The 26,913-nt window shown below is 37.0% G+C and overlaps 2 long non-coding RNA genes across 7 annotated transcripts in view; one reads left to right on the plus strand and one right to left on the minus strand.

Moving 5' to 3' along the window:
• Positions 1-19,202, plus strand: part of LOC110395944 — a 34,248-nt gene extending 15,046 nt beyond the window's left edge. Inside the window, exons 3-6 of one of the 2 annotated variants that reach the window (XR_002436697.1) lie at positions 9,206-9,396; positions 10,203-10,331; positions 13,292-13,539; positions 18,641-19,202. This is a non-coding gene — a long non-coding RNA (uncharacterized LOC110395944). The remainder of the gene's footprint in view (positions 1-9,205; positions 9,397-10,202; positions 10,332-13,291; positions 13,540-18,640) is intronic. The other variant, XR_002436696.1, reaches the window with a different exon arrangement.
• Positions 1,440-26,395, minus strand: LOC110395945. Of its 5 annotated transcripts, XR_002436700.1 has the most exons (6): positions 22,945-26,395; positions 14,807-15,136; positions 7,179-7,320; positions 6,044-6,094; positions 4,267-4,416; positions 1,440-2,144 (listed from the first exon to the last, which is right to left on the minus strand). It is a non-coding gene; the product is annotated as an uncharacterized LOC110395945 (long non-coding RNA). The 5 variants fall into 5 exon arrangements; XR_002436702.1 differs by lacking the exon at positions 7,179-7,320; XR_002436698.1 differs by having other exon boundaries at positions 6,044-7,320.

Genomic DNA, 26,913 nt, shown 5'->3' on the forward strand with positions numbered 1-26,913 from the left:
GACTTCTCTGCAGTAGAGTTATAATAATAGATTAGCCCTTTATTTTAATGCACTTGCTTTTCTTAATTCCTGATAGCCACCATTGTGGGTTTTTTTTGTTTTTGGTTTTTTTTTGTTGTTGTTGTTCACTTAAGGGAAGGAAAAGATCTTAAGAAATACTGGAAGTACAGAAAAACATTCATCTTGCTATGATGGTCAGGATTTCTAGAGATTACAAACAGTGCATTGCTAGAGGGAAGGGATAGGACCTGAAGATTCTCATTTTTCTCTTTTCCTACTCTATGTAGCTAGATTAGAGGGACAGGGCACTAGCAGAGGCCCTTGAAGGACCCACTGCCTTTAGAGGTGCTGGCAACATTGCAGCACATACAAAGTCTTATGCTGATGAGGCTGCTGGGGCAACAGGAGAAGGCAATGGGGAAAATCATGGGAAATACTTAAAAGGAATTAAAGAGTTATCCTTTAAGGAGGTGACAAGACCAGCTGCCCAGCTGAAGTGCCTCGACACCAATGCATGCAGCCTGTGAGGAGCCGGAAGCTACTGTGCTACTAGAAAACCACAGTATAGTTGCTGTCATTGAAACCTGGTAGAGTGATTCCCATGACTGGAGCGTGGGTATCAATGGTTACAAGCTGTTCAGAAGGGACAGGCAAGGAAGGAGTGGAGGGGGTGTTGTTATCTACATCAGGAAAGGAAGAGATTGTGAAGAGCTGTCCCTAAAGAATAGTCATGAGCAAGTTCAAAGCCTATCAGTGATAGTTAAAGACCGAGGCAGCAAAGGGGGCCTTATGATCGGTGTCTGCTACAGGCCACCTGATCAAGTAGAGCCTGTCAATGAGGCCTTCTACCTCCAGCTACAGGAGGCATTGTGACTGCAAGCACATGTCCTGCTTGGGGACTTCAAACACCCAGACATCTGCTGGAAAAGTAGCATGGGGAGCTGTAGGAAATCCAGGAGGCTCCTGGAATGTGTTGAGGATAACTTCCGGAGTCAAGTAACAGAAGGCCCCTACCAGGGGAGATGCAGTACTGGACCTGTTGCTCACCGATGCAAATGAACTGATTGATGACATCAGGACTAGAGTCTGCCTGGGCTGCGGTGACCTTGTTATGGTTGAGTTCATGCTCTGGAGGGATATGAGACAGAAAAAGAGTAAAATTAGGATACTACATTTTAGGAAAGCTAACTTTCATGTCTTCCAGGAGTTAGTCAGTGAAACACCCTATGAAACTGCTCTCATGGTTAAGGGTGCGGAGAAGAGCTGGCAGATCTTTAAGGAAGCTTTCCTCAGCGTGCGAGAGCTCTCCATCTGCAGCTGTAGCAAGTCAGGAAAGGAAGGCAAGAGACTGGTGTGGCTGAACTGGGACCTGCTGGTCAAACTGAAGAGCAAGAAGATAACACACAGGAAGTGGAAACAGGGACAGGTACTGTGGGAAGAGTATAAGGAAGCTGCTAGGCTGTGTAGGGATGGGGTCAGGAAAACCAAGGCCCAGCTTGAAATAAACTCAGCAAGGGATGCCAAGAAGAACAAGAAAGGCTTCTACGGGTACCTCAACCAGAAAAGAATGGTCCAGGATGGCATATTCCCTCTAGTGAGTGATGCAGGCAAGCTGGTAACAACAGACAAGGAGAAGGCTGAGATACTCAACAATTTTTTTGCTACAGTCTTCTCTGATAACTGCTCATCACACAGCCCTCAAACATTTGATTTGGTAGGATGGGACTAGGGAAGCAATATCCCTCCCACTGTAAGCAAAGATCAGGTTTGTGACCACCTGAGGAACCTGAACATCCACAAGTCTATGAGTCTCAATTAGATGCATCCCAGAGTCCTAAGGAAACTGGCTGATGTAATTGCCAAGCCACTCTCAATGATATTTGAAAAGACGTGGCAATGAGGTGAAGTCCCTGGTGACTGGAAAAAAAGGCAACATCACACCCATTTTTAAGAAAGGTTAAAAGGATAACCCTGACCCCAGGAACTACCAACCTGTCAGTCTCACCTCTGTGTTAGGAAAGATCATGGAGCAGATCCTCCTGGAAGGCACATGGAAGAGAGGGAGGTGATATGGGAGAATCAGCATGGCATCATCAAGGGCAAATCCTTCTTGACCAATGTAGTGGCCTTTTATGATGGTGTCGCTGCATCAGTGGACAAGGGAAGAGCCACTAATGTCATCTATCTGGACTTCAGAAAGGCCTTTGACACAGTACCCCAGAACATCCTTCTCTCCAAATTGGAAAGATATGGATTTGACAGATGGACTGTTCAGTGGACAAAGAACTGGTTGCAGGATCAAGTGGTGGCCAGTGGTTTAATGTCTGGATGGAGATCAGTGACAAGTGGTGTCCCCCAGGGGTCAGTGCTGGGACCGATACTCTTTAATGTCTTCATCAATGACATTGACAGTGGGGTCGAGTGCACCTTCAGCAAATTTGCTGATGACATCAGGCGGTAGGGTGCAGTTGACACTCTAGAGGGACAGGATGCCATCCAGAGGGACCTAGACAGGCTTGAGCAGTGGGCCTAAGTGAACCTCATGGAGTTCAACAAATCCAAATGCAAGGTCTTGCACCTGGGTCGAGGCAACATCCACTGCTATGCTGGGGAATGAAAGGACTGAGCACAGCCCTGCTGAAAAAGACCTGGGGATACTGGTGGATGGGAAGCTGGACATGAGCCAGCAATGTGCCCTCGCAGCCCAAAATGCTAACTGTATCCTGAGCTGCAGGGGAATTGGACTAGATGACCTTTAAAGGTCCCTTCCAACTCTAATTCTATGATTCTACAGTAATATTGTATTAACACACAAAAAAAATCTTATTACAGAATTAATTTAGAAATGGATGAGAAATGAAATATAGATTTCTTCAAATACCCAATATGAAGTAAAATCGTGATTTTCTGCAGTTGACTACACTGCTGGGAGCCATGGTAGGAAGTAGATAGATTAGATAAGAGATAATTCAGTTGCAAGATTGGCCCACATCTGCAAATCAGCACTATCTAGTGCTTAGAAGATGATTCGTGAAATAAGAAACTATGCCCTCCAGGATCTCTTTAGATGGTTAAATGCTTGTTAGATTATCAGGCGGGGAAATATTCCAGTATTCCTACATTTCTTATCGGATTTCTTCAAGGACAGTTACGGTGGTACTAAAGGTAATTTTCGTGTCTCTGAATTCTTATCTCATAAATGACTGAATTCTTGTTATTATCAGAGAACCTCACTAACTGTCTTTACTCATTTGTACTGAAATAAAACATAACTGCAGATAACATTGATTAAGCAATTCACAAACTTCTCCTTAATTACAGTTTAACCTAATTCTTAAAATATATCAGACTTTCAGAACTTCCTTGAGTTTGTCACCTGGGCTTCAATCTACTATAAAGGAGATCTTAGAAGCAATTTTTCATACAGTTTTTTTAATCCCAGTGGCTCAGGATAAAATAACAAAACAAAAGACTAGGTTTCGAAGAACAGTTACACACTGTCCCAGTCTCCTGCCAAAACCTGACATGAACTTGGGAAATGGAACTCCTGTACAGCCAGCCAGCTTCATGAACCAGCTTTCCTTTCTTTAGTAACATGGGCTATCAGTCTGCCTGGTCTATGCATATCAGCAAAGTTATACTTCCTCTACAGTCAGCTGCTGCTTCCTTGGTAAGAGGCTTTTACAAAGTTCGCTTCAGTTCAAAATTAGTATTGATATAACTGCAGGAATTGGTGGTCTGCTGAAATCCAGTATCTATACATATCTTTTTCAGATGGCTGTGATGTGTTACAGCGTAGTCTATTCTCTAAATATTAGGTCACTGAGTAAGTGGCAGTCATTTATTTTTCTATTGAAGGAATTTTTGAAGTGAGATTCCATATAAGAGGATTTTCTATTAACAGACCTAAAATCACAATATTTCTCAGTGGAGTGGAATGAAAATGGTAGTGAAGGGGAACATTTTTCACAGTATATTCCAAGTCATCCTATTCTGACATGACAGCAAGAGCTGAGAGTGATTTGAGAGTGAAGCTGTCTCAGACCTCAGGCTTTGAAGTGTATGATAAAATACCTTCTTTGAGTCTTAGCACTGTCTATTCATCTCCCTAAGCTAAGCTTTTGAGATACTGTGAATTCAGCTTGTTCCTCTCCTGTGAGCTGTGTTAAATAAATTCTGCAGGTTTGCTGTGGAAGTACATTTGCAGATATGCTATAGATTCAGTTTTAACCCTAACCTACTAAGATACTTGTTTTACATGTTTACCTGAAAAAGACCACGGAACTATGATCACAGAACAAGTCAATAACAAATCTTCTGACCAGGTCTTCTTTCTCCTGGAAAGATGTACTGAACTATTCTTTTCTTGCCTTTCACCATATGAATTCCACGGTCATAGTTCACTGAGTTTCACTCCTTCTCCCAGTGAGAATAGAAAAAAAAAAGAAAAGAAAAGAAGAAGAAAGAAAAGCAAGATTACTTTTGTAGTCAGACTCAGAGCCTGGTGACAGTTTCATAAGGTTGATCTGCTTGATTTAACACTGCTAATGACATTTTATTTTAACTGTGCTTTTTAAGGTCAGGTCAATGTAGTGTAAAGTTTCTATTCCTTTGCAGTATTTCATTCATAGAATATGATTAGGAAATAAAAATGATAACTTTTTTATACAAAGAAGAAAAATATTTCCAGCTCACTCAAAGACTCCATCTCTTGTGACAAGTATTACCTATTTAATAAGATAAAAAATGTCTATCGTATGATCAAAGTCATCAAACTCTTAATACAGAAATCTTTTTAAAAGATTTTTAAAAGATCTTTGAAAGTAATGTAATCGTGGCATTAGAATGTCCTTTGCTAACCTGTTCAGTGTGAGACAGTGTCTAATACTCAAATTACCGAGAGGTAAATTTTAGAGCTCACAGCCCTTCCTACCAAAGCAAAAATGGTTTCTGCCATTCCTGTTGCACTCTTCCCCTATTTCCAAAATGTGCTCATTTCCATACTCATCACATCAGCTCTGATCAATGTGAATTCTGCATGGTTGCATGTTTCAGCAGTTTAAGTTCTCACTGTCTCAGCTTTTCCAACTTTTCTTTCTATGTACCACCAGACGGCAGCCCTTGCTGCTTCCAATACAAAAGCAAAGTAGGAAGCTAACTAGAATGCTTAATACACTATCAAAAAGGTATATTTGCATTTAGCCCCATTCCTTTTGGCAGCTTTTATCCACAGTTAAGTAGGGAAGCGAGCCAACCAGATGAGATAAGATAACTTGAGCTAGCAAGGGTGTATACTTGCAGTGCCAGCCAGGACGGCTGTCTAGGCAGAGTCGAACACATTCAGAAATTGAGTGAGTTCTGACTTCTTTCTTACCCTATGAGGTCTTTCTAGAATCCCAGAGTGTTTTGGATTATGAAAAGTTAGACTGCTAAATAGCATACGCATTAAATCATAGCTCAAATTTGTCAAATTCAATTTCATCCAGATGACTATGTGGATCACAGGATATAATAAATGATAAAAGCAAAGTAAACACCTTAAACCTCCACAATTCATTCAACGGAAGAATTAAGGATTCATTAATGACAGTGAATCACTTTTTAATAAAATCTATCAACAGAATGCAAAAAAAAAAAAAAAGCCACTGTGGTTGTCACAGTATTTAATATAAAATATGTGATAAGATAGATGGCTGACTTTTAATGAATAGATCACTGTAATGCCACATATTTAGGCTCTAAAGCCATGTAGCACACACAGCAAATTGTCTGGATCCAAGGCATTGCTACTGGAATTATAATTAGCCTGTCTTCAATTCTATCTGCACAACGAGTCCTAGTCAGAGCATGAAGAGATTCTGTTGTGGCAGCAAAGAAAATGCATAAATACTGGTAAGACTGACAGTCACAATATGGAAATATTTTTACCTAAGGGAAAAAAAATATGTTAAAGCTTAAGCAAACTCCTAACAAATAAAATACATAACTGCTGAAAAAGTAAAAAACATAACAATGAGAAAGATTGTCAGGCAGGAAAAATTACCTAGTTCTTCCTCAGAAGTCCAGGGGAAATTTATTCTTGTTCCAAACACACCTGGAATCACAGGATCATAAAAGCATACATTGGTTTGGGTTTGAAGGGACCTTAAGTATCATCTAGATCCAGCCACCAACCAGACCGGGTCACACAAAGCCACATCCAGCGTGGCCCTGAACTCTTCCAAGGACGCGGCATTGACAGCTTCTCTGGGCAACACGTTCTACTGCCTCATCACCCTTATAGTAAAGAATTTACCATTAAATTTACCTTCTTTTTAGTTTAAAGCTTTACCCCTTGTCCCATCAGACACAATGAGTTGTGCTTGTTACAAGCAACAGTGCAGCCCATCAGTAACTGGGGAGCTGTCCCTGTTCGTTACATTTCTGTCCTTTCAGTTGGGACTCCTAAGGTTTTACCCTGATGGGCAGGTAAGTTCCAGCATACCACTGTTACACTCCCCCTCCTCAAAAGAACAGTGGAAAAAAAAATGATGAAAAAATGGGTCATGAGTTGAAATAAGTACAGGAAGATCCCTCACCAATTACTACCATGGCTGAAACACACTCAATATTGAGAGATTAATGTAATTTATTACCTATTGCTAACAGACTAGAACAGTAAGAAAGAAAAGCAAACTAAAAACACCTTTGGTGCAGGTAAATGAAGAATGAGGGGCTGCAGTCAGCCTATAACGCTTCAACTCTGCCACTCTTCCATGGCCACTCTGCCCCTGCTCCACATGGGATCCCTCCCTCGGGATGCCCTCCTTCCCCAGCTGGTGGCACGTGGGCTTCCCACAGCCTGCAGCTGTCCCATGTGTCCCCTCTTGCACGAATGGGAAGGATCTCAGACAGCCAGTGTTACAGAGCACTCATCTGTGCCTTCCAAAGTCTTCAGGCATGTTTAAATGTCTACCTGAACAGATTTGATTTGAGGTGGTATAACAGGAATAAAAATTGGCCAAAGACAACTTCTTCATATCAGTTTTGGTGAGTAAAGAATAAGAAGGTAAAGGTTTTCAGAAGGACAACATTTTATTTAGAGTTCTAACTCAGAACAATTACTGGATGAACAGCTCTTTGATCAGAATCAGTAGATAATTTAGATCAAAACACAGAACTTAGAAAGGGAATCTTACCTGATCTCTGCTTCACTGAAGTGTGGATTGTTTTCTGCATTAGGATTTTTCTTAAAACACAGCTTGTATTTCACCTTTGGAAACACCCAAGGGGTTTCCTTCTCTCCCTCCAGAAGGTTTGTCCAGTATGCAGTATGCAGCCCTACAGTAAAGCAGATACAGAGCCTTCCTCTCTATTCTGCCCCCCTGGTCAATTATTTCTTTTCTCTGTGCACTGAGATGGGACACCAAACTCAACAGAAGGCAAATAATGGGAATAACAACAGGAACTGCAACACTAATTCACTGGTTTAGGGTTCATTTCTTGTAAAGTGCCCAAGCATAAGTACTGGAATATAAAAGAGACAGAATTAGGAGGATTCCACTTTCTCTATAATATTGTAATATAAGCAATATTATGTGATAGGTAATATGGTGATTATTTTAAGATTTTGTGAAGCTGAGAAGTGTGTGCTTTAATTATAGTGAATGTTACACAGAATATAAAGAAAAATAGTACTCATACTGATTTTCAGGATGTCTTCAACAACAAAAAATATCCTGAATGCACAAAAAAGAAGCTGAAACAGCTTCTGTCTCACTCTTTTGTCTTTTCTTGGCACAAATTTGATCACTGAACTTCTTCTTCAACTACCTTTTCCACGTAGCTGTCAGAGATCAGTGAGGAAAAAAACTTTATAAGGGAAGGAACTATGCACCATCTGACCCTGGGTTTCAGTGCTTGTCTCTTTGAGACCATCACTGAAATGTTCAGAAATACATTCATAAGCACATAATGTATTCACACTGATGGCAAAAGAGTAACAAACATCATTCTTTGCTGTTCCATTGATCAGCTTTCATTACAGGCAAGCACAAAGTAAAACTCCATTGCAAGCTTGTTATCCGTGTTCTAAAACTGCCACATGAGGACAATTCTCAAAAGCAGTGTTTGAGTAAAAATATAAACCAACTTACAGTAAGACATATATATCCTTTATGCATGAGTTTCCAGTAACGGTGATCGTAAATATTTAAATACTTCCTGTAGGAAGAAGTTAACAGTACTACTTGATGACCACTCTGATTTACAGTGCATTCTTTCAGAAGATCATTCAACACCTGTAGTTTTGGGACCACAGAATAAATGTTTGGGACCAAAAATAATGCCACAGTGATGCTACAATAGAATTTACAAATACAGATGATGCGCACTTGTAGTTAAGAGTTTATACTCATACTATTTTTTTCCTCTCCTGCTGGACAAAAAGCATTAAGAAAGAAATGTCTCCATATTAGAACTCATTTTGAATAGTCTTTGATTCTTTGTGATTTCAGTACAAGCTGAGGACATCATTAGCAGAGACCTGATGTTAAATTAGTTAAACTAATATTAGCATTTTATTCTGAACAGCTGGTGTTTGTTGAGCCCAATCTTTTTACAGAACCTCTATTAAGGTTCGCCTCTATTATGTTTGTCATTCTGTGTGGTTTAGACTATATTCTAGCCTGTTTTTAACCCTTAGGTTTCTGGGTTTTCTTTTCCTCTGACCTTAATGGTATTAAATCTGAAGCTGACACTATTAATTGCATTTCACAGTCACGTGCTTTAAAAAAAAATGTGCAGGAATTGTCTTAATTCTTGAGCTAGAAGTTCTTGATCTGAGTGGTTTTGATTTTCTCTGCTTCCTGATTAAACCTTGTGGGGTTTGATTTAAACATTTTAGTCACAACCTTCCTTAGTTAGTAATAGCTAAATGAATACACAGAACACTATGCCTATTAAAAGCTTGCCTATTAAAAGCTTGGTAATTTCTCTCACCAGTCCTGGCACTCTCACCTAAACAGTCATCAGTAATTATAATGATTTAAGGGGAAAAAAATGGACTTTAAAAGATGTATTTAGTGTGCCATTTTCAGAAAATGAACATTGTTTTAAAATCTTCAGAGAAAAATTATTACTTCTCTAAACTCTGTGGCAGGGACTTGCTATGAAAACAAGTATCTTTTTTCCATTACTATCATACTTTCATCTTTTCTATCAACAGAGAGAAAGAGGAAGAAAATTCATGAACCAGCAAACATATTCACATGCCAAAGCTAACTCGCCGTGTCACTCTGATACTGTATATATTTGCCTCCCATCTGCTATGTGCTCTGTCAATTTTTTGTAGATGAGCCATATGTTTCAGAGCCTTCTCTGAAGCATCCAGCTTATCTTTGAATGCTGAAATATCAGGTATCACACTTAACTTGAGCAAAAGAGCTCTGATGATAAGTGTGGCTGGGAATACTAAAAAAATTAATAGTTTATAACCTAAAAAAAAAGAGACTACTAAATCTATCTCTGATAAAAATCATGAATGTGTAACCTAAAAATGATATCTCCTTTCATTACTAAATAAAATATATGACAGGGCCATGATGCTTACGCTTCTTGTCTTGTGAGTTGTACACTGAAACTCCATAATTTATGGTTCTTAATTCAATAAACCATAGAAACACTCAATTTGTATTACTTTTCTGATTTCAGTAGATGCCATCAATATCCACTGTTGTACATAAAAAACAGTTTTCTTCAGAAAGTAAAATTGGTTATCAGGTTAATCCCCCATTTAGTTCATATAATTAAACTCCTGAAGAAACTACCAGAATATTTGTAAAGGTTGAACAGCTATCCATCTGAATGTGGTCTCACACACAACTGACTAATCCTACTCACTGAATTCTGTGAATACCTCTGAGTAAGAGTTGAGGAGATCTTACCTCCTCATATATCCATGTGAGAATTTAAACAGTTTTTGAAAATAGTCCATCAAGAGTATTGCATCATGACAACTAACAGCTGCTGTGGTAAGGTTGGTCCTTCTTTTCATTCTTTTGACAAGATATAGTGCAGTGCTAATTGTAAATTAAGCTTCTTACCAGAATATCAGTATTTGAAGACCTACATAAACTAAGGGACTAATGTAATAAATGCTCTATTTGCTGTTGCTTTACTCAAGTAAAAACATGTTTGCATGTTGACTGATTTTTTTCTTCCAGACTTAGTGCATCTGTAAACAAGAAACTCACTGGAGCACTCTTAGCCTTTTGACTGGGGCCATCATTTTATTAAGTTTTAGTTTGCACAGAAGGAAAGCTCTCCACTGGCATAGAAACCTAAATCTAAAGGTAGGCACAAAGGTGAGAGATGAACAAAGATGTTAGATACACAAATAAGGTTATTTAGAGATAAAGTTTAAATAAAAGAAGAGAATGGAGGACATGACCTTACGGGCACACACACAGGAAGCAGAGATACAGAAGGGCTTGTAAAATATAAGTCAAATGAATGATTAGACAGGTAGGAAGAAAGACACGGGTGAGATCAGTCACAGAAGCAAAGACAGAAAAGGTTTCAAACAAAATAAAAGGCAGTGTAGAGGTCACAGAAGATGAAGATGTATTTGAGAAGTTTCAGATTTTGCTAAAATGTCACTAAAGATTGTGGAAAAAGCTGTTCCCTTGGAATGCAAGGGAGAAATGAAGTATAAATAGGTGGGAAATCCAGACTGCAGTGATAAATCCTGTTTTTAATGAGCTTGAAGTAAAAGGGAGGTACAGGATTGGGCAATAAATGAAGTGAGATATTTTTAAAAGTGCAAGAACTGCCATGATATTATTGTGAAGTAATAGATCCAGAAAGTAGTAAGAAGTTACATGGAGAATTGACAAGTTTACAGCAATGAGGAGCTAAGAGAAAGGTAAAGGGAAGGATGATGTAGAAAAGTTTCAGAAATTAAGGTCAAAAAAAACAAGAGGAAACACTGGAGAAAACTTGCAGAAAATATTCAGATCAGCAGTAAGAATAAGTAAGATAACTGCATTTCAGAAGGAAAACAGGAAAGGAAAGAGAAATGAGAAGAAATTCATGTCACTTTTCAACAGTGTAATCTTAGAAGAGTCCCATATGGGGAAGCAGGAAAGATAAAGAGAGGGAGGAATAGAGAAAGGGAGGGAAGGTCAAAGGGAGGAGCGGAGGCAGAAGGGAAGAGAAGAGTTTGAAGTCTGAGGCAATGGCAGGAAAATTGGATGGGACTATAGAGATTTAAACTAGGTGAGAAGATAGTTATTTAGCTAGACAGATGGCCAAACTGAATGGAAAGAGTAGGTTTGTAGTGAAGACAGACTAACTTCAAAAGTTCTTCAGAAAATATTCTACCGTGTGGAAGAAAAGTGTGAAAGATGCAGATTCAAAGAAGTGAGTAAATGGTAGTGGTTGAACGAAGTGGTGGAAATCTTGATCAAAAATCACTGTGAGAGCAGAAGAGAAAATAAATAAAGAAGAGAAAAATGCTAACTCAAATGTAAGCTGAAAACTCAGTGGAGTTTTTAAGAGAAAGGAATTGTGTAGCAGAAAAAAAAAAAAAAGCAGCGTTTTTTGGATGAGGAAACACTGTTCTCAGTAACAGCCAGAAGCCAGTGGGAGGGCAGTGTGAGAAGACTCTGTATCAGTGACATTTTAAAACAGGACTGTTACTAATGCATTGCATCTGGAAATTTTGTCCCCCTGGTACACTGATCCTCATGCAGAAACTTCTTCATCTTCTATGTGAAACACAAAATTCTTTTAATCTCTTCAAAAATTCCACTGGATCCGCATGGTTTGCTTAAAAAAAAAAAAAGTGTGAAAATCTCTGATTTTCTTCAGAAGTAGGTTTTGTTTTGTTGGGTTTTTTTAATTAATGCTTCAGGCTTATAAAAGCTCAACATATGAGGAAGATGACTGTCTACATACTTTCTCTCAGCTCCTCTTTGCTGTAAAGTCTTCCATTCTTCCATGCCATCGTTCTCTCTTTGCATACATGTGTAACTGAATCCCTCCAAATTGTCTTGCCATGTTTAGCTTTCCTCTCATCTATTTTAATTCCTAAGACAATTTATCATCTATTCCTATGAAGGGTCATGTCATAGTGCTACAATGTGCTTTATTTAACTTATTTCTGAAAAGCACTGATAGCTTTCTCCTACTCACTTTTTAAAATAGAAAATGACAAGACTTCCTTATTTTTTGACTTCAAGCCAGACATTTAGGATACCCACTGTCACCAGCTGTGCAACCGCTTTTCCACTGAGAAAATACAAAGCTGAAACACCAAGAAATAGTGCCTTTTTACCTTATGTTTCATCCTAACCTCATGCTGACTTACTAGAATCTTAACCTTTTTAAGGGAATGACAAAGAATTTCCATTGTTCAGATATTACTTATTAAAAAAAAAAGCAGTGACTTCTAAATGACAGATTCTGCAACCTGTAAAATTGAGTAGTACAAAATCACTATAAATCTAAGATTTCAACACCTGAAACAGATCAAAATTAGGAGAGATCTGAATATTCAAGCCAGAATAACTTCCACATAACCTTGCATTTCAACAATGACCTTGGTCCTAATCAAGAATTTAGGGAAAAATAAAAACTAACTCTGGAGAGGTTTTTAAATGTGTGCCTCATCAAGTTATCATAATTAAATCATCATTTTCATCAAGCAGCAAAATGTGACCAAATTACCATGCAAAACTATTAATCACAGCACATATACATTTCAATTGCAAACAGTTTAGGATGCATTTATAAAAGTCTTCCTAAAATAATCACTAACTAAAATTATGTTAATTTTTTTTTGCCATTGGAGGAGGAGCTAAAAGTGTTATAGGAAGAGTCTTATTACAAATACTTAAATTCCAATCCTGAAAATTGTTGATATGAATAAGGGATCCATTTCAATATATTAACAGGATTGTTGTATCAGCCGTTAGTAGACTGAAGTTCATCACGTTCCTTATTTTTATGTGCTCTGTTTTAAGTACATTACACTTAAAATTAGCTTCAAAGCCAGCTAGAAATCATAAGACACAAGTGCAAGCATTCACTACTTAAAATATTCACAACTTTAAAAAGGCTTGATTGCTTAGAAATCAGAGGTGTATTAAAGCACAGCATCTGAATTCCCAAGCATAGGAGCTGGGATTTTGCCACTCTGATTCTTCTTTAAACCTCTGAACTTAGTTTTCAATGGTGCCAAGGCAATATTACATTGAGCTGAAAGAAACAGGTGGAAAAACATCCTAATATCCAGATGCTATGTCTACAGATACAATGCAACTTTGCTGGGAAGTCACAGTGCTGTCTGAAGGTTAGCAGAGCCCAACTTCACACATCTTGACCGCGTTTGTGAGCAGCCCAGACACCAGCTGCCTCAGCTGTGCACAGTGCCAAGGCCATTTTGTCTACGCAAAATCAGCCAGCAAAATGTCACCTCAGAGAGATGGCATGCAACAGAAGACAGCAGACCCACTGTGTTTTGGTCCTTCAATATTTTAAAACATGAAGTAATAAAATGTAAGTAATACAATGAATTACTAATGCAACAAGAAAGTATGACTATGCTTTAGCACAGAAAGTATACCTGAAACTTTTTTCCCTAAGAATACAAACTGGTTTGCGTTAGCATCAGCCTCAAGTGGACTGAGTGGTCTGACAGTAATTTTTTTTTGGGGGGGAGGGAGTGTGGGGTGGTGATAATATGAAGTCTAGCTCAAAACCAAAGGAATAACATTAAAACTGTCTTCTATGCCAGCGAAGGACCAGGTGAAGACTTACTTGATCTGTTCAAGTCTGACATAGTCTTGTGCTGTTTGCTTGAAAAATAAAAATGTAGATTATATCATGGTGGAAGTAACTGCCCAGGAGGACAGGCCAGAGCCCCATCAAGTAATTAAACATTTTCCCTGAATGAAGTGATATTCATGTAACATTAGGGTCTCTTTTAACTTTTTTGCCATTTAGAACAGAGACTGCTAGTATGATTTTTTGATTTTTGAAAACAGTGGGAGAAGTAAGCATCAGGATTCTTTTCACAATGACAGGAATTGGTTCTAATTCAATTTATCAGATTTTAAAACTATTTAAAAGTCTGTTTTTCTAGCAGAACTAAGCTATGGAAATTGTTTCATTTGAGAGGACTAGTTTTATTTTGTGTGCATTTTTCTTGTGCTTATTTTAACTGCTGTTTCCTACATAAGTCATACAAGGAGCTTGAGGAGCAATGAAGTCTGCTGTTGCACTTGATGAAAAGAAGATTGTATTTCATACTGTAGGTTTTGATTAAAAAAATATTCCCATTACTCCTATTTAGTGGGCAGGCAAAATAGAATTTGGAGAGCTTTATCTCCATGATACATGGAATAAGATATTGCTTATATTAGTTAGGCTCTGCTGTGTTTGCTACTAAGCTGCTGATCCATAAAACATCATTTCTATTAAATTAGTTAAAACAGTTAATCAGAAGAACAGCCAGCTGTTTTTTCTAATATATGGAACTTGGTTGACAGTGACAATATGGCTGAGGAACATGTCTTCGTGAATTGTAATACAGCTTGAGTAACTGAAATTAGATTTTGGGCCTGGAGAGTTAATTAGTTATAATCTCTGGTCACTTGGGGAAGGAGTCAATTAGAGAAATACATACCCAAAAGTAATCAAAAGCCTACAAGGAAAGTCAAAAGGAACAGGGCTAAATACTCAAAATCTAATTGCAGTTTTTAAAATATGCTAAGTATAATCTAGCCTTATTTTCTTCCCTGACATTCATTACATTATAACATACCTTTTTATATAATAGCAGTGGGGAAGGAGACATCACCTGAAGCAAGGCAATCTAAATAAACGCTTTCAGTGCGATCCTGTGCTTACTTCTATGTTAGTAAATTAATAGCACAAGGGCATGGTCTTGATCTCTGGTCCAGGATGATCAAAGAAATCACAGATTGGCTGAGTTTGGAAAAGCCTTCTGCAGATCAAGTACTCCAACATTTCTTCTCAAAGCAGAGTCAGCCAGAACAGGTTGCTCAGTGCTATGTCCTACCACATTTTGAATATCTCAGAGAATTAAGGCTCCAAAATCTCTATGCAAAATCTTTTCCAGTGCTTGGTCACCCTGAAAAAAAAAGTAATGATGTTCAGAGGAAGACATCTATGTTCCAGTTTGTTCTCATTGCCTCAAACGAAGCACAAATGAAGAGCTTTAAAGTAGAACAGACTACAAAAAAGGCAAATAAAAGAGTGTAAAACAGAGGAAGGAAGGCATAATGAATACTAAAAAAATTATTCAAGGTAGAAATGAGCTACATAACAGATTAAATTTAGATTTATAGAGAACAATAAAGACAGACATATGCTCATTAATGGAGGATTATTAAAGTCCATGTACTCAAATACAAGAAACAGAAAAGGAATGAGGAAATCCTCAGTTATCTGCACACAGATAAATTTGTGATATTATGAGCCTAAATGAAATTTGCCAAAATATAAAGACAAATTCATATAATATTATGGGATATAAATTGTTTTTAGAATGAACAGCCAATTTAATGATACTGAGACATTTAAGACAGGGACTGAATGTTATAACTGATATATAGGCAGGTAAATGAATTTGTTGATATATCTATCTCTTGTGTGCATGCGGACTGCATTACAGAGAAAAAACATGGACTGTTTAGGCAACCACAAGCCTATCCGTGTTCCAGATTTAGGGGGATCCTAAGATATAGTGAAATTTTCTAAAGTTTTTATCCCAACTGGGAGACAACTTGTATTATCTTCTTTTATATTTTCAAGTAGGTCATGGGAGAATGCTATTCCAACTACATTTTTACCTGCAGTTTAACATGCCTCTGTAAAACATATCCTGAAATGTCTGAAATGCTGGAGTACATGAATTTACATGAGTAAATGTTCTTAAACATTAATATACTATTTTAAGTTAAGGCAAGGGAACAGGACTGAACAGATGTCAGTGCCCATGAGCATGGCTTACAAGAAAATACAAGCTGTAGAGTCCCAAAACCATGATCACCTTATCATTTGTGTATGAAATAGCTAATATTTTAAGGAGAAAATTATGTCTTCTTTCAGGAACTGTAAGGGAAAAGAAATTCTCTGTGATGATTTTAAATAAAGAAGGAAAACATATAATCTACTGGGACAGAGTATCAGATAAGAAAGAAAATTGTGTTATGGTTGCTCTGCTATTTCTATGATGTAAAGATATCTTCACTTAAGTTTTTTTGCCAAGAAATAATACATACCCTCCTACCACAGTATGCTTCTGGTGGAAGATAGAAGTTTGATAGAAAGTTACAAAGTGGCTGACATCAACTTGACAAAATACTTTCAGCATGTTATCTGATACTGAAGATTTATACTTTTCAGTAAAATTATGCTGTCAGTCTGTGCATTCCAGTGGGAACTTGGCTAACTCATTGGTTATTTTAATGCATATGTCATAAATCAAAGATTCGGATTCAAATAAAATGAGCATTTTGAGAAAAATGAGAAAAATAAATTTACTATCAAAAGCATCATTTAATTTTGTAATTTGTAAATTTACTCATGTGGCAAACTTGCATCCAGACCTACTTCTTGCAGTACTTGAGGAAATATGTTTCCATGAAAAAACTAAGGATTCGGCATGCCACAGGAGGAGACATTCTGCCAAGCCAAACACAGACAAATTAAATTCATCAGAAGGCAAGAAGGCAAACCTAAATAAATATTAGAAATAGAAATTAATAGAAATGGAAATTAAAGAGAATTGAAAAAAAAAAAACCCACTAGGTAAAACCTAAACATGTTCCATTTCACAAGTAAATATCATATTCTTAAAAAAATATTGAAATATTTTTTTCAACAAAATATACACGCAAAAAAATCCATAAAGACTATCTAAAACAAATGCTAAACCATCCTGTGGAGGCAGCTGGACTTAAGATGCCTTCATGGACTTTGATGCAAGAAGTACATGTTAAATCAAAGATTTTGTCACAGAGTATTAAAAACATCTTCATCACATGCAGTACAGTGCTTTGTTATGCTTCTAGCTTGGTATTTCTTCAGTCTTAAATTCTTTGGCAAACATTAACTGAAAAAAAAAATATGCAATCCTTTTAAATAAGAGCTTGGTCTATTAATTTCAGATTAATGAGAGTATGCTATTACTCAAAACTTGGATATGCTGTTTGATTTGAATCTATCTTTTATTTCAGTCCCATGACTTTTAAATCACATCACTGACCAGTACATTTATCCATCTTCAGTTAAAGCAAATATATCTACTTTATGCTTGCAGATCATTTCAATGCAACAACAAGCCCTAGGAGTGCACTATAAAATATTAGACATAACAGCATATCATTTTATCTGAACAGCAAAACTATGTCAGTATAGTTTGCAGTCAATTTTTATGAATAGTCTTTACCTTTGGTATTTAACACAACAAAAATCATTATCAGCAGTTAGAACAGTATTAATACCAACTGAAACCTGAAGAGTTGTGTAACAGAAGACTCGGGGACATTTTCTTTTAAAAATCATCTTGAAAAAAAGATGCTGCAACTTTGTGAAGCTTTGCGTTTTTCTATCTGCTGTATCTGATTATCTTCCAGATCCTATAATTTGTAATGATGCAAGTTGCTATACATAATCTTAAATAAGTTTATTATTAAAGTTTTGTTTTGTCTTTTAAACTAAGCCATATGTTATTAGGATGAATTCTACAGAGCTAGATTTTTTTTAAGATAGAGTTTTATTAATTTATACAGGTTTCTTTACATTTTAATTGCTACTATATGTTTATTCTCCCTGTTATCACGCCAGACAGAAACTTCCTATTGTTTTATATCCTATGTGATACACCAGATGAGAAAAACATTGAAAGGCAAATTTTAATAACCTTTAAAATTACATTATATAAACATAAGCTTCCTATATTTAGTAAAGAAGTACTTATGCAAATGAAAACTTTGTAAAATGTTTGTTAAGAAAAAACAACAACAAACAACAACTAGGTGTTCTATTGCTAATGTAGAAAAAGTCTTTGATGACAAAATATAGGAAAAGGCATTAAAGTAATGCAAAGGAAACCGATTCCCTGATAAAATGATAAGTGCAGAACTCAAAGTTAGGAGAACTTTAATGAAAAATTGACTCAGATGAAAAAGTATCTGATCTAGAATGAAAGCTCTCAACTACTAGAAATTGATAGAATGATTCAAAAGCTACTAAAAACGTCTAACTTTTGTTGAATAGCTGAAGCTGAAAGAAAAATCTGAAGGCTTCCATTTCAAAATTGAAGAATGTAGTTTCTAGCATCTTATGTATCTGACCATGAATACCAGCATGCCAGCTATCTGCTGAAGAAGAATTCATTGGTAAACATACACTACAGGAAATATTTTACTTTCCTTCCCAGTCCACTTTGAATAAAACAAATATTTATGTCATTTAGGCTTTTGTTAAAAACAAGAACAACTGGACTTCAGTTTCATTATGTTTCACATATTATCTAATCATTTAACCTTAATCAAAGACATATGTCTCAATTTGTGACCATCACTGGGGTGTTCCAATCCAAACTGTTCTCTGTTTCTGTGATCCACAGGTCTCCAGCTCTCGGGGACATGAAGGATGTTCACTGCATATGCTGTGCCAGGCTGTTGGATACCCTCACAATGGGCCAAGGTGCTTTACTGCCAGGAAATAGAGTGCCAGTCCCACACACCTAAGAATGTTGATTTTGATATGCTGGCTCAACATGAACAATTACTATGGTCGAACTAAAAGACCCTCTAATAAAACTATGTTTTTTCCTTTGACGGAAGTGTTTTCTAAACTGTTCGACACTTTCTAGAGGTCTCAGCATTAACAAAGAGAATCTAACCCATGAAATACGACAAGGAATACATGATGAAAAAATTTCTTTAAGATTTTCTTTTTATCAGTTCATAGTATGCCACAATAAAAGACCTTCTTGTTAAGGGAAGAAAAAAAATCTAATCATAGACATAGTTAACACAAAAAATTCAGCAGTCGCAGATCAGCACTTACTGCTCTAATGCGTGCAATCTCTTCCATAGAGCCATATCTCAGAGAAAAAAAAAACACAAGGAGAATCAAAAATTACAGGTAAAATAATATAGCAGTTACTAATACTAAGTACAATATAAGAAGGCTTTTTATCCTTCTAAGCTTCCTTAGATTGTGGGAAATTTACATAGTATGCACATGTTATACAATAATCTCACAATTAAAATACTCATGATTATTTTGATACACAAAGTGCTTGGTACTTTAAAACAGTCTTCAACATTTACTTCTTTACTCTGAGGGTTTCCAGAGCACTGGAACAGGCTGACCAGAGAGGCTGTGGAGTCTCCTCCTCTGGAGATAGTCAAGACCCACCTGGACAATTTCCTGTGTAGGGAAACTTTTCCTACTGGACACTGGACACTTTTCCTACTGTAGGGAACCTGCTTCAGCGGGGTGGGGGGTGACTTGATGATCCCCAGAGGTTCCTCCCAAACCGTATGTTTCTGTGATTCTTGATTCTTCAATAGAAAGTGTATATATATATATATACACACACTTATATCCATTTATATATATATATATTTTTATATATATATTATATATATATTTATATATATATATATACACATATATCCATTTTTCTCATATATATATATGTATTTTCTCACATATATTAATCTGTTTTCTTCTACCACCTGATAAAACCAGTCAAGGTATAAGGGAATCTGGTTTCGAAAGAACATTAAAATTTGAAAATAGTCTTAGAGATCATTAAAGATATTAAAAAAGTGTAACCTAATCAACATTCAAATTGTATGTTCTAATTAGGTGATAATCAGTAATCACCATTGTCTCTGACTATATAAGCTAATAAAAATTTCTCCCAAGTGCACAATAATGCGCCACTACATTAACTGAATTACATAGCAAGCAATTTTTAGTTTTAACATTTTGTAGTAGATTTGGTTACATTGTTCAGAGGGTTGTTTTGTTGTGGATTTGTTTCTTTTTTTCTAATTACAGTGAGTAGGTAGAAATTCAGCTAGATGAGAGATCCTTTTCAAAATTAAAAAAAATCATATTCACAAATGTGATTTAATGAGATTTATTCAATTGCTATTCTTCTTCGGTGAGTATCAGAATAGAATCCTGCAGTGGGATTCTGTAGTAGCTATAGGCTGTATGTTAATTGGAGGAAATTTCCACTTCTCTATCAGATAACTTTGCCAGCAAGTTTTGAATTGAAATGCTGCTGCATTAGTGAAGTCCTAATGAATCAATGATTCCTTTCTTTCTCTTCTCTCCTTATTAAGTAATATAGAAATTGTTGATGAAACAGCCATATGCTACTACAGCTTACTGAACATATCAGCTCATTCTGTAATTTATGCTTTTTCTCAAAAATAAAACAACCAAAAACTATTTTCAGAAAGTGACAAGTGTCAACATTCAGCACTTTGTGATCAATTTTAATTTCTATATGGTGTAAACACATGTTAATTTTCTGTCATTGCAGCAATCTGTTAGTAATTATAATTAAAATAAATATGTATCTGGACTACCTCTGGAGTTATACCTTGAGCTATTCCTGCTATTTCTAGTTCAGTATGTGTGAACCTAGCTGTGAACATTACATAGAAATTGAACAGCTAGTTTTTGGTGTAGCAAACACTGAAAAAACATCAGCAGTTCTTACAGTTTGAGACTGGTACTGAATACACCATTGTATTTAATGAACTGAAGAGAGAAAAAAGGTTTTGGAAACAGGATATTCTCACATGAAATCAGATTGTTTACATTTTCAATGTCTGCAGGGATTTGTGTTATTTTGGTAGATCTTTACTAAAGGATGGAACAAAATTCAGAATTTGTTTTCTAGTGGTTACAAATTTATGCCATATTTAGGAAATACAATTTCTACTAATGAATGGAACTTTGGGAAATGCAACAAATTATCTTTTTTATTTTGTTTAAAAGTATATGCTGTAATTTTTTTGAGTTTAAAAAAATTTTAACTACAAAATTCACTTGCATTTAATTAAGTTTTAGATAACATTCCTAATTAGTGTCAAACACTATTTTTGTTTCAGTTCAGACTAAATTCTTTGTTTTACCTATAGTCAGTTTTAGATGTATTTTTTCAGTATTTTGTTGGAGGAATGAAAAGAACAGTTGTTTGGTTTTTGTTGTTGTTTTTTTTTAAAGCCTGCATACTTTATGTTCTAGCACAAGACCTTGGCTGAAGGAGAGCTGCAAAGCATTGCAGAGGAGATGTAGATTCATGCCGGCATATTCTGCAGCTTTGCAAAAGCGCTCATCAATCTTGCAGGCTGCAGCTGGACTCCCCCGTAAGGACAGCCTTGTATGGTCTAGGACTCTAATTCCCTGACTGCCACAGTACATGCCTGCTCTCAAAACCAACCAGCAAAATGGAGTTTATACTGCAGGAGAGTGAAACTCAGCAATGCTCACTCTTATACTGGCACCTTCTCAAGCATGAACTGGCCAATTTTAATGAGACTTCATGGAAATAAACACACTCCTATGTCTGCAGATCACACATCAGTGCTGACTTGCCTTCCTGCTTAAGATGCCCAGTCCTCTCATCTGGCCACTAACAACAGCACCTGATGTCTTGCCAGAAAGGAAGACACAAAATTAAAAAAAAAAAAAAACAAAAACAAAAAAAGCATTAAACTTCACAGGATACCCAACAATTTCTTTTCACTACAGGAAGTCTCTCCTTCTGTCACTTACCTCACCCTCGCAGTTACAAAGAGAAAGGACTCCTGGCTGACTAATGCTCCATGCTAGCATCCAGAACCCCTATGCGATGTGGCAGATTTAGTGTCTGCTCTGAGTTTGCTGGGCAAAATAAATCTCTCTAGGAATGAAAATCCACGTGGAAGAAAATTGTGCTGTGAGCAAGTACCGTATGCATGCTAGAGTCTATTTTGTCTTACAGTATCTACTGCTGCTGACCACATCTAATGGCTGCTAGGCACATTTCTTTTTCCTGTGAACAACAGAGGAGTTGCCAGATGCTTTGCCTTTTTCTGTTCTCTGCACTGTACACTCACAGAACCTACAAATCACAATCTCTTTTTCAGCTCTTTCTTTTTCAGTTCTGTCATTTCTGCACGAGGAGCTGAACTAGCCACTCTCAAGGCAACCTCACCAGCCTGGCCAGGACCTCTGAGATCAGTTCTATGCTTACAAAGTAAGCATTGTCAGGGCTGCACTGTCAGGCAATTTGCATGCTCTCAAATCTCCTTGAAACAAAAAGGCCATACTCAGGTTACCTACTGGAAGTAGCTTCTGGCCTGTGCTAACCCTGAGGCATGCCAAATTGATTGAAACAGCGCTAGCTGGGCCAGGTCAAAACTGTTCCAGTGAGTACTGCAACAATTCAGTTAAAGCAATTCAATTAAAGTGCCTGGCACTTTTTAATATAATAGATATAGACAACTATTCTAGGTACTGCAGGTTCTTGGAGAAGTGCTCCTGGATTACCACTGTTTAGGTGAGTTGGAGAGGATCCCCTCTCAATGGAAAGGCCCTTGACATTCCCTTCAATCATGCAGCAAAACAGGTTCTTCTTCCTCTTCTGCACCCACAATTAACACACCAGGAAATGCACCTGAAGGCTGCAGGAAGTGGAGACTTGGAGGGATAAGCACCAAGCCTTATAAATCCTTATGTAGCTGATTATCTCTGCTCTCCTTGCAACTGTGCTCTTTCTCAGCCCCTCCATATTCATTCCCATTCTCTTCTGTTTCACAGCTTCCTAATTTCATCCTTGGAGAGATAAGCCTGCACACTCATATTCCTTCAAGCAGACAATTAGAAGAAAGGAAACATTTAGTGAGGACATACCTCATTCTGAAAATTTTTCAGTTCCACAGAATCACAGACTGATTGAGGTGGGCAGGGACCTCTGGGTCCTAACCCCTGTTCCAGCAGGGACACCCAGAGCAGGGTGCCCAGCACCACATCCAGGTGGCTTTTAAAGATCCCCGGGGAAGAGATTCCACAGCCTCTGGGCAGCCTGTGCCAGTACTCTGACACCTGTACAGCACAGAAGTCCTTCCTGGTGTTCAAAAGGAACCTCCTGTGTCCCAGCTTGTGCCTGCTGCCTCTTGTCCTGGCACTGGGCACAACTGAAAATAGTACTGCTCCTGTAGCTATCAGTTTCTTTTATATCAGTTTCTTTTATATGCATATATACTACTTATGAGTTGTGATTTCTATTTTAACATTTGCTGCAACCACCCAGTAGTCTTTATCATGTTAGAAAGCCTGTGCTTAATAACTGGCAGACATAAGAAGAGTTGTCTGGAAAGTGTCTACTCCTCACAAGTCCTAACTTTCTTCAAAGATGATGAACGCCTGATGATACTGACTGATCTGGATCACTTTTAGTAGGATGGAGGAAAAAAAATCCCAGTTATTAAGAACACTTTCTATTAATTGATACTTTTGCTCTTCCATTCAGAAGTCAATATGTTGGCTGTAGGAAAATACATGAAGGAAATGAGAACACTCAATACAGTTTGATATTTTTTTGTAATTTGTACATACTGAATGTGTGCAAGGGATATTTCCTCTGAACCAGGATATTTCCTTGCACCAGGTTAAATGTCCACAGGACAGGAAAAGAGCTTCTGGATAAAATCTAGTCTCCTGTTATCACAGATAATTCCATTAATAACCTGAACAAAATCAACATTTGAGCTAATTCAGATTTCCTTCTAGAAAGTGTATCTTTCTAGAATATGTCCTGTAGTGACAAATTTCCTTTTAATTCCTGGCCTAAATCTATTCATAACCCTTTAGCACCTCTTTCCAGTATTGTCTAAACATAAGTACTTCTGCTCTTTTACCTTTCTATTATGAATTCTTTTAAATCTCTTTTACCATCCCAGAATCCTTGAACCATCCTTACTGAATACACATAATCAGAACTGTCAGATTTTATCAGTGCCTTATGCTAATAATACTTCTTTATCTTTCTTAAAAAGTGTCCATGATCACATTTATATTTTTCACATCTACAGCACAGTGATTGCTTCCACTTATCCTACTACTGATGAATGCACCTTTCTCTTATTCTGTTTTCAGTAGCCTAAAACAGATATAAGCCCCTATATTTTAGGTCTCATCTGAGCTGAAATTGCACCAAGAAAATTCACTTTGATAAGCTTATCTATTACTGAAATAGCATTACATAGCAACCCCAATAGCTAAGATTGCATGACTTTATGTTTGACAGTGACTTGTTTACACTTGCACTCAAATTTACCAAATTTCTAACATTCAAAATGACATTTTCTGCCTCTGCTTTTTGCCTGAGGCATTTTTGTGTTGCTTGGGTGAAAACAGTTCAGCAGTTTTTTTAGTACAGTAAGGAAAATGAATACGCTGTTCCCATTGTTCAAATGCATTAGAATAAATTCATTACCTGTAGCTTGCAGTAAACTCTCCATATTTGATAAAAAGCACTCCTGGGACAGTAAAACATCACCAGTACTCTGTAGGAAGCCTGCACATATGTGTAAACTAAGCGGAATTTCTTTTAGATCCAGATATTCTAAAATTTTCTTGGTACTAGATGTGTGTCTGTTACAAAATTACTGAAAAGTGGAGAAATCCATTAAAAAATCTTCTTTGACTATGTTTACAGGATAAAAAAGGAACTTCTCCTCATTCAACTGAACTGAGCAACCAAAAGACTGACAGAGAGGCTATGAAGTGCCTTGAGACTATTGTAGTGGAAGGCAATATAAAGACCAATAGTAAGATCTCATGTACTCTTAGGAGTCTGCTGTTGTGTTTGCACTCATTGGAGCTTCCAAACATATGTCAATTGTCTATTTGTCTCCTTTTTCACTGAGTCAGAAGGTACCTCGCACCAAACCATTCCATTATTCTATCATTCTAAGTTAAATGTGGGATCGCAGAAACTTTCCTGATTATGAATCATCTTTGTGGACAACAGGGCTCGACACATAGACCATGCTTTCTCTCTGATTTTAGTAGAAAAAAGTTGTTCCAAGGAGCAACTTCTAATAGAGACCAGTCTCAGCAAAACAGCTTCCATCCATTCTACTAAATCATCCTGTCCTCCAATACAAGACAGTTGACTGCAAGTTCCATACTGAGAGTAGTGCATGGCCCACATTAACACCTGAATCACACCGAGGAATCATTTGAGAAAGTGATAGCTGGTTCAAGTCAAACAAATGCCACAAACTACTCTGGCAACCACATGGTGAACTTTTGGCATGTGTTTCCTTTTATCTCATTTATTAGTCAATGTAGATAAAATATATAGTGACTGTGTCTAACTTTTAGACCCTTCTGCACAATTCAGCTTTTGTTAGACATCCATTATTTTCTACACAATATAAAAGAGGAAATAATTGCCTCAGAGAAGATCTAGCTATAGGGTCTCATGGTCAATATCCAGTGAGATATGCAGCACAGTATAGTGTACTTCAGTATGTTCCAGAAAAAAAAAGCAACAAGTTTATTTGAAATTTCACTAGCATAGGTCTGCACCTCAGATAGGTCCTGTTGTCCCACTCCATCTCAATTCTGAAGCCACATTTTCTGTTACCTACTCTTTGGATAAAATCCAGGAATCATGCGAGCAGAGGAGGGAAGCCAGAACACCTCATCCCACAGAACTTTCCTGTCTTTCAAAGTCATATTTGTTCTTCCATATTCTTATTGTCCAACAAATTCTGTCATCCTCTTTGCATAACAGTGCTGAATATGCAATTCCATAGAAGGAGTGCAATGTGGTTATACCTGAAAAAGGCCATTTCTTAATGGTTCAAACACTGCCATGGGAAACATGATAGGAACACACAAGCTGAAAAGGGAATTAAATCAGTAGAGACATTGTCAAAAGAAAGTGGTAATTCCATCTGCATTTTGTGAGCTTTGAGTAAAGACAAAAGATATGCTCTGAAAATTCAGCTTGAACCATGTTTCTATATACTTTAGTTTGGAAAAATCACGTATTTCTGTATCTTCATTCACAGATGGAATAGGTTGCTCTGTCAGCCTAGATCTCTCTGGGATATCATGCAGCATCAAATTCCATTTCTTTAGCCCTTTCTTTTATACATGCTTTCATCACAGTTTGACACCATAACCTTTGACTGGAGAAAGAAAGGAAACATATGAAAAGAAGTAATTCTTTTTCTTAAGTTCAGTTAGTAGCCTTACAGACAGATTCACTTTTTAGGTTCCTATGCTTTAAACTCCTTTCTCAAAACAGGTCATACATAACCACAGAGGACAGGATACAAAATTATTTTCTCTGCTTGGCTTTTTTTTTTTTTCTTGTGCAGCTTTTATAATTTGCAAACTATTCAAGTGAAATAGTTTCTTGGATCAAACTGAGCTGAAAAAGCATTAATGACTGCCTAAAGCAACATAAATAAAAGAATAAAGTTATGTGTTTTTTATTCACTCTTTGACTTTTGGTCTTGTTTTCTTCTCCATTGCTGAACCAACCTTCTCAGTGAAAAAGACACTGAGTTTGCAGGTCACTACATAATTTCACCTGGGGACTGTAAGCATTAGTTCTCCAAAATTTACTTGAAACTCAGTAGAAAACACAAACTAAAAGATAAACCACTTACAAGCACTTTACTACTGTAAAGGAAATACAAATTTCAACACATAGACATCAAGTCAGCACCTGTGTAAATAAGTCTTCAAGACAGTCACATCCTCGGAAAACCTGCTCAAGACTGCAGTTATAGGATAGAAGTAACACAAGGAGATTCAGATGCAAGGGCAGTACTGATGAGGAGCAAGTAGGATTTTTAG

This window comes from Numida meleagris, chromosome 3, assembly GCF_002078875.1.
Source record: "Numida meleagris isolate 19003 breed g44 Domestic line chromosome 3, NumMel1.0, whole genome shotgun sequence".
NCBI classification, from domain to species: Eukaryota; Metazoa; Chordata; class Aves; order Galliformes; family Numididae; genus Numida; species Numida meleagris.